Source organism: Taudactylus pleione, unplaced genomic scaffold, assembly GCF_031769625.1.
Source record: "Taudactylus pleione unplaced genomic scaffold, aTauple2 ptg000108l, whole genome shotgun sequence".
Classification (NCBI taxonomy): Eukaryota; Metazoa; Chordata; class Amphibia; order Anura; family Myobatrachidae; genus Taudactylus; species Taudactylus pleione.
In genome coordinates this window covers 5,089,184-5,097,958 of record NW_028284510.1, presented here as the reverse complement: position 1 = coordinate 5,097,958, position 8,775 = coordinate 5,089,184, and the positions used below count along the sequence as shown (strand labels likewise).

General features: G+C 42.2%; 1 pseudogene; it reads left to right on the top strand.

The window, feature by feature from the left end:
* The first annotated feature begins 7,084 nt into the window (after positions 1-7,084).
* Positions 7,085-8,160, top strand: LOC148525484 (chemerin-like receptor 1; annotated as a pseudogene).
* Positions 8,161-8,775: the final 615 nt, after the last annotated feature.

Here is an 8,775-nt window from a genome sequence, read left to right as displayed (position 1 = left end):
TAAGTTGCATCTCTTTTTTTTTTGCTATTTACTAAAACTTTACGCAGTATATACTGTATTATTACTATTATCATCTGTAGGCTATTTTTAATCAATTGATAAAATAGTTCATAATCAGAATTTACAGTATACTTTAAATTGTGTTGGCATCAGTATATGGGTTGTAGGTGTGTAGCCCTGAATTATACACTTGCATTTAAATACTGGGGTGGAACAATGATGTCTGAGGTCTTAGAAGACCATTAGCTATACAGGGAATTTCACCTTTCTTTAGTCATATTCCATATATTATTAACATTTCTAACATGAATGTAACTACTACTTAAATCAGTGTTCTTATTATGCAGAATATTTAAATTTATAACTATTAATCTATGTTGTTGTTTTTTTTAATTTAGTCATATGAGCTGATCTTATTAATTTCAGGCACAATAATCATTAGGAATTAAGTAGTGAGCTATGGCAATCTGCATTTCATACAAATATATTATGTATAGGTCTTTATTGAGCAAGAGTCTGTATTTTACTCTGCACCAAAAATGTTAATCAGAGTTTTAAGAAACTATTTTACTGTACAGACCATATTGTAGTAATGTACTATAGAGTACACGGACACTTTATTACCATTACTGTACAATAAACAAGTGTAAAGCCGCATACACACTTAATGATATGCTCCATGAGCGATATCGTTAAGTATTTCCCCTACACTGCTGGGCTCAATGTCCGGAACGACATAGAGCATAAACACTGAAGGATATCCTTAACGATATTGTCCAGTGACGGTACCGCCATCATCCCTGAACATGCACAACCTGACAATATTGTCAGGTTGCCTTGCAGGTTCAGGTGATGAAAGACAGCAGTAACAAATTTGCGGGAGCGCGCATCATTAACGATATTATGCATAAACACTGAACGATAACAATATCAATATCGTCCAATTTATTGTCTAATGTGTGTAAGAGCATTTACTCTAGGAATTAAAAGCTAATCATTAGACTTTGATAACCTTTATTTTAAGTATATTTATTTTTTTAATTATGATTACCTTTTATTCACTGTGTTTGATAGTGGATGAAATTTAGGGCTTCATTCAGAGGCGGCCATACGGTCTACGACCGCACGGCCGCCTCGATGTTTGTCCAGTGCGCATGCGCACGAGGGAGCCGGCTCCTTCGTGCGCATGCGTGAGACCCGCTACGACCGATAGCGCTGGTCGTAGCGGGTCTCTTTCCAAAGGGGGCGAGCTGTCGATGTTGATTGACAGCTCGCCCCGTTTGGAAGGCGGGCCGGGGGGGTGGCAGCCCAAACGGAGGCATTCGCATGGGAACCCCTGCCGTTTGGGGGAGGCCCCACTGACATCACTAGTGATGTCAGTGGAGAGCTTCCGGCTCTGACAGAGCCAGAAGATCTCCGGGGCTTATGACAAGTGAGACCCTACCCTAGGGTCTCGTTGTAAGCCCCGATGGTCACGATGGTCTATGACCTAGCGGACGTTAGAGCTGTGGGTGTAAACCCACAGCCTAACGACTGAAACAGAGGCGGCCGGTCAGGATGCAAGCGGCCGCCCAGTTTCTGAGCGACCGCTTGCATCCTCCGACCGCCTCTGAATCAGGCCCTTAGTCCCCAAAAACAAATAATATAATAGTGTCTGAGGCTTCTGTCAATCTGGGAGGATTGTAGAGTAAAAAAAAAATTATATAATAGATACATATATATCTATCGATAACGCATCTGTATCCTTGACCTCATATTAATTGAGCAGCAATCCTAGTAATAATAATGTAGAATGACCTAAATATAATGGACTGCGGTTTATGGACACCAGCGAGATGTCGGTTAGATATCCACAAGATCTAAAGGCGGTTTTGCCTTAAGACTAATAGGAGCTTTGAATCTAATGGCTATTTTGCGAAAACCACACCAGTGTCGGCAAACCACAGGTTATTACATTTGGGCCAAAGCATGTATCGCTTGATATATCTGTAATAAACCAAACCATATGGACACAAATAAACTATTGCTATATTATATACATCAGCATTTATTTAATATTTGGAAGCTAAAATCACCTTAGATCCTTCATCGAATAATTCATTTATTTGTGGCATTTTTTTTCTTTTACTTTTGCTGCAGATCTGGGTTTCACTCTTTGTTTTATCATTTAAAAATATAATAAGTTCTGCTAAAAAGTAATAATACAGTCCCAACTTATTTCTCCCATGCTATAGTGAACAACGGGGTATTCACTGTGTTTGGCAAGGAATATTAGGAATGTCTGTACCCCCTACAAGTCTGAACTCACTAACCAGGTCCTTCCTCCAAAGTAACGTATTTATATTTATGGGGTACATGCATTATGTCATAAGTCACTATTGTGGTGATGTATCAGTGAAAAGAGTGGACAAGCAGAAAAGTTACCCATAGCAACCATTCAGCTTTGAGGTAGTATTAGCAAGTACATTCTGTAATTTGATAGAAGCGGATTGGTTGCTATGGTAACTTCTCAACTTCCCCATTTGTTTCACTGCTTGAAACATCTCCCCTTATGTTAAAATTGACTATGTTGACACAAGAATGTCAAATCCAATATCCTGACATGCAGGGGTGTTTTAAGAGAGGAGAGGGCCTGTGTTTAGACTCAGTGCAGGCCCCCTCCTCTCTGGTAGGTGTAGTAGATCCTAGGTTGGTGCCGGAATCTCCTGCACATGCACGGTCTCAGAAAAAATAAGCACCCACACCGTATTCCCGCAGATATCTCTACTGCGTATGCGCCAGTTACCAGGAAAATGGCTTCTGCCAGAGCCGTAGCTAGGGTAGTGTGGCCGGTGCCATCGCACAGGGCACCACAGGTCAGGGGGCGCTGTTTGGGCCTGTCAAATTTCTGTTTATTATCATTCTCACTTGTAGCTTCCTCTTATTTCATCCCCAGCATCTCCTGGCCTCCCCTATCTCTTCCCTGGCCCTTCCCCATGAGGCCATTCCCTTTTTTGGGTGCATCATGTCCCTTTGAAAAATGAGGGGGGCGCCAATGCTCTTTCTGGCACAGGGCACCAAAAAGTTTAGTTACGGCTCTGGCTTCTGCCATTTGTTGCTTTGCAGCGCCTGACCTGCATTGCAGAGCAGCACTCTGGAGACTGCAGAGAGGTCAATAAAACTATACATTAATGCAGGGTATGCGGTGTGGGCTCCCCTGGTCCAAGGGGTTCCCGTGTTCGGCACACCCTGCACTATTATAAATATGCCTTTGCCGACATGGCTGTAATTAGAGATGTGTGAAAATCCCCATGTTTTGGTATTGGTAAAACCACTCTCAGATGTTATGGTTCTGGTTTTGGCAAAACCACCCTGAAGTGTTTTGGTTCAGTTTCGGTTTTAAATATCTTTAAAATTGATAAAAACAGCAAAGACAATGTAATTTGGACCTGTTTATGTGCAATCCAAAACTAGAAATTTGGTTTTTACATCTGAGTTCTAAACATACAGCAGACCAGAGCCGAGACTTTGTTTTACTCAGAACCCCAAAAGTGATCAGAGCCTAGGCTGGATGTGACTTGGAACCACTAAGTTCATGTGTGTAAGTTTTCAGGAAATTCAAACCGCTCATCTCTACTTTAAACATGCCAGTAAAGTGCCAGTAAAGTGCCAGTAAAGTGTCATGTTTAAATTTATAATTCCTGCAGTGTAAGATGCTTTAATGTATTACAACTATGTCAGGATTCTGGCACCGGCATTCTCTTGTCAACATAGTCACTGTTGCCATAGCTACTGTCAATGTACGACCAGAAACTTTTTACGTATATTATGGGGATGTAGTTAATATACCAACCATCAGGATTCCGGCTGCCAAAATCCAGACGCCGGAATCCCGAACCGCGGACAGAAGACCAGTGCCGGAATCCCGACATCAATGGAGATGCTGATACCAGAATCCTGACAGACGGCATCCCGAACGTAAGTATAGTGGGAGTCATTAGTGGTTAGCCATGAGGGGAGGGGGTTAGGTTTAGGCTCCCACCGGGGGGTTAGGCTTAGGCTGCGTACAGGTCATGTTAGAGCTAGGCACCCCCGGGGGGGTTAGGCTTAGGCTGCATACAAGGAGTGTTGGGGTTAGGTACCCCTCGGGGTTATACTTAGGCTACATACAGGGAGTGTCAGGGTTAGGCACCACAGGGGGGTGGTTAGGGTTAGGCACAATGGGGGGAGAGTTAGGTTTAGTCACTATAGGGGGATGGTTAGGTTTAAGCACTAACCGGGAGGGTTAGCGTGCATGGTATGGAGGGTCAGGATGCAGAAAAGGAGGGTTAGGTTTAGAGGGTTACGGAAAGAGGGTTAATATACTTAGTTAACTCTTATCGGGATACCGAGCACCTTTTGACAGCAGGCATCCCAACTGCCGGTATCCCATACCCAACCCATGTTATGATGTTGTTTGAAGTTGCGCTAAGGTTTGTTTGTCAGTTTTAAAATCAAGTTAACGTGCAGGGTGTTACATCTGTGAGACGATGTTTGTATTTAGGACACCACAGTCACAAGCCCATTTATCCATGAGTTTTATCATATGCAACAAGTTTTAAAACTCATTGTGTATGGTAAATGGTGCTCAGGCCAATTAGCTTCCAAATGTAATTTTTCAAAATGATTGATATTAGATTTAAAACTTGTTGCATATGATAAAACTAGTTGATAAATTAGCCCCTTAGTAGTACTATTAGTTTTATTTATTTTTTCCTAAAAAACTACTTGTTGAGGCCATGTTTAAGTTGTGACCATTAGGAACATTGAGGCTGTGTTTATATCATGTGTTATATTTTTATTTTATTTTTATAATGCTTCTAGCTACAATTATAGATTTGACTTGCTTATTTTGTAAATGTCCTTTCCCATATGAGTTTCTTCTTATATAGTGTGCGCCTTCACATTCAATAACATTTATTTTATTGCATATTGAGGACTAGTGTCAGAGATCGGATTATATTACCCCACCAGCCTATGCTTTTGTCAATATGTGTATTTTATTCAATAATAGGGAGCATATAGCATAAATGTAATGTATAGTGTAGCAACCAAACATTGGCTAAATTAAATTAATTAAAGGCATATCTGGTTCTATAAGTGTTACAGCACAGTTATAGCATATTATTACCTATGACAACAGAATTTCTAGTAACATATCACAATTAGAAAACATACAGTATGTACTCTATAACTTCCCTCACTGTACTAAACTAAGAATGTTACAGAATTGCTATGTTAAATTCATAGATCAGTCTGTAACAAAATAGTCATGGGAAACATCTAAACAACATTTTGCCAAGTTCACAAGCTGCAAATTGACACATAAACCACAAAAGCCTTCTTTTGCATCCACATCTCCCTTTCCTGTAGCTCTAAATCTGCCTACTGTATGTGTATGCTTTTATATTTGAAAAGGCCATTTGAGAGGTAATTTTTATAACAACATCTCCACCCAGTGGCCCACTTATGAAAGCAAGTGTATAGAGGAGCCTTGACGTTGACCCGGCGCTTATTCATATATTTGCAAATGTATGTAACCAATACCTCTGAATTTCTATTATTATGTAGGATTCAAGTACATTTGTTGATATTGCTGCAGTCTGCTGGAGGGCAGATCTCTTTTTTTTTCTGTAGTTCAGTGTAAACCCCGCCCTTTACAATCACCTGTGCAATGTAATTAAGCTGATATGAGCGACCACCATACTTTTTTTTTTGCAGTTCTGTGAGGCATGAAGGGAGCCAGCATTGGGAGGATGTGCTGGTCCATATAGTGCCATTTGGAGGTTTCTGATGTACCTCCTAGGTGAGTCAGCTCTCGGCTTATACATGTGCTGTTATCATGCAGTACTTTAATTTGTAATTATATGACCAAGAGTGGGTGCAACTATTAGGTAGCACCAATTATTTTGGGGTGAGCGTTTGGATGTGGGTTCCCCAGGAATTGTTCTGGCTGCACCTTTTTCAGGGCATCACCACTTAATTCACATAGATATTTTTTTATCACCTTTCTATTTGTTTGTCCATTATTTATGTAATTTTAACTCTTTCTCGTTACATTAACACTTATTGATTTATCTTTACACATCTATAGTTTACACTTCACTATCACCTTTTTTCCCTTTTTCATGTGATGCCCTGGGGATGGTCCTTGCCTGGGTTCTTTTGGTGTTTCCTGTGCCTTGGACGTGAACCCCATAATGTTAGGTACACCAGTATAGAGGAGCCTTGACATTGGCCCGGGCTTATTCATATATTTGCAAATGTGTGTAACCAATACCTCTGAATTTCTATTATTATGTAGGTTTCAAGTATTTTTGTTGATATTGCTGCAGTGTGCTGGAGGGCATATCCCTTTTTTTCTGTAGTTTAGATATGCTATACCAGAAGTTCAAGGCACCTCTGATTTACGTGCAACACACCCGCTGCAATTTACCTCTCCAGTGTGCAAGATAACAACAAAAATCTGCTATACATAATGTGGAAAGCTGTTCTAAAGTTATTAAGTCTTTACTTACAGTACATTGATTGCTTTAAAAGGGGTTGGACACAAGATCCCAGCAGTCAGGATGCTGACGGGTTGGGTATGGGATCCCAGAAGTCAGGATGCCGATGGTCAGAATACCGTCAGCGGCATCCCACCAATCAGAACCCAAACAGAACTCTAACCCTTGCCCTAACCTGGAGCTTAACCCTAACCCTCCCCCTAGTGACTAACCATAACCTCTAACATTAAACAAAACCCTAAAACTCATCATCGTGATGTCAATGGTCTGGACTCTGGAGCTGGGATTCAGACTGCTGTCAGGAGAATCTGTGCCGGGATTCCAACCGCTGGTATCCTGAACCCCCGGTATTCCAAATACATCCCTTTAGAAGAACCAGCAGTGTATACTGTATCACCCTTTGTTTTGTTATGTTTTACTGTACATATTTTAACTACTATGATTACTTTTAGGCCATTTATGGTAGTGGTGTGGCCCAAATTATGATCTACATTAGGTAAATGTCTCTCTCTTTTCTTGTCTGCAAAAACTAATACTTAGTGCACAATGTGTTTCAGGACATGGAAACCACTACCTCATCTCTACACTCACCAAACCCTATGGGACTGCAATGGGAGGAGGAAGAAAATGTACCAACAGAGGAGATACCCTCAGAGCTGAAAACCGCACTCTATTATCTGTCCATTATAATTTATAGCATAGCTTTTCTGCTGGGAACAATCGGGAATGGCCTGGTGATTTGGATTGCTAGTTTTAGGATGAAGAGAACCGTCAATACTGTGTGGTTTTCAAACCTTGCCATTGCAGACTTCAACTTTACTTTTTTCTTACCTTTAAATATTACATACACAGCACTTGGATTTGATTGGCACTTTGGCGTCCTACTGTGCAAATTCAACAGTACGGTGGGTTTCCTCAACTTGTTTGCCAGTGTCTTCCTGCTGACCATTATAAGTGCTGACCGCTGCGTCTCTGTAGTGAGACCTGTGTGGGCCCAAAACCATAGGACTCCCAAACTGGCATCAATAATTGCGGTTTCCATCTGGCTGGCTGCTTTTTGCCTCTGCTCACCATACATGGCATTTAGAGAAACTATTAGAGATACTGAGACCAACGTGACACAATGCTATAACAATTATGCCTTCTCAAGTAACTTTGAAGACTTAGAGGTCATAGCCCTCAGGTCCATGAGGCATAAGGTGATGATAACTGTGCACTTTCTTTTTGGATTCTTGCTCCCTTTTGGGCTCATCCTAGTTTTTTATTCTTTGATGGCTTTGAAATTGAGAAGAAGTAAATTTTTGTGGTCCAGACGGCCCTTTAGGGTCATGGCCACTGTCATAGCTGTTTTTTTTCTGTGCTGGTTTCCATATCACATCTTTTCTATACTGGAGATCATCATGCACCACTGGGACAGCAAGGGATTGAAATCTGTCTTTCTCATTGGAAGTCCTCTAGCTGCCAGTTTGGCTTCCTTCAACAGTTGCTTAAACCCATTCCTTTATGTCTTCTTGGGAATGGACTTCAAAGAATCATTGTGCAGGTCCATACTGTACTTTCAGCCTTTGAAAATGCATTTAGTGAGGACCATGTTAGAACCAATTACAGCCCTGGAAAGTCTAGATCTTTTTCATAGCAAGCAGGGGTGTATCTAAGGGTCCGAGCGCCCCTGGCAAAGTAATGGACTGGCACCCCCTCCCCCCCATATTTTTGGAATAATTACTATGTACTTATAACATCTCTACAGCCAGCCCTTCTTCTGTATCCCTAGCCAACCCCCATGAATTATCAGCCAGCACCCCCTTCTGTTTCTTCAGGCAGCCCCCTTTTTGTCTCCCCAGCATCCCCATCCTGTCTCCCCAGTCCCACTTCTGTCTCCCCAGCCATCACTCTCCTGTCTCCCCAGCCATTAGCCTACAGTCCCTGGCCCCCCAGATCCAAGCCCCTGCTCCAGTCCCTGGCCCCCGGATCCAGTCCCCTGCTCCAGTCCCTGACCCCCCGCATCCAGCCCCCGGCTCCAGTCCCTGGCCCCCACCATCCAGCCACCAGTCCCCCGCAGCCCACAAATTCTTATAGACTTCTTCAGCCTGCGGCTCCTCAGCAGCAGAGATGAGGCGCACATGATGTCATGATGTCACGCGCGCCTTGTTAAAAAAAAAAGAAGCTTTATTCATTCTATGTACCTACCAGGCAGCCGCCGGCAAGCGAAGGCGGCTGCCTGGATGTTAACATCTAGGAAGTTCCTAGATGT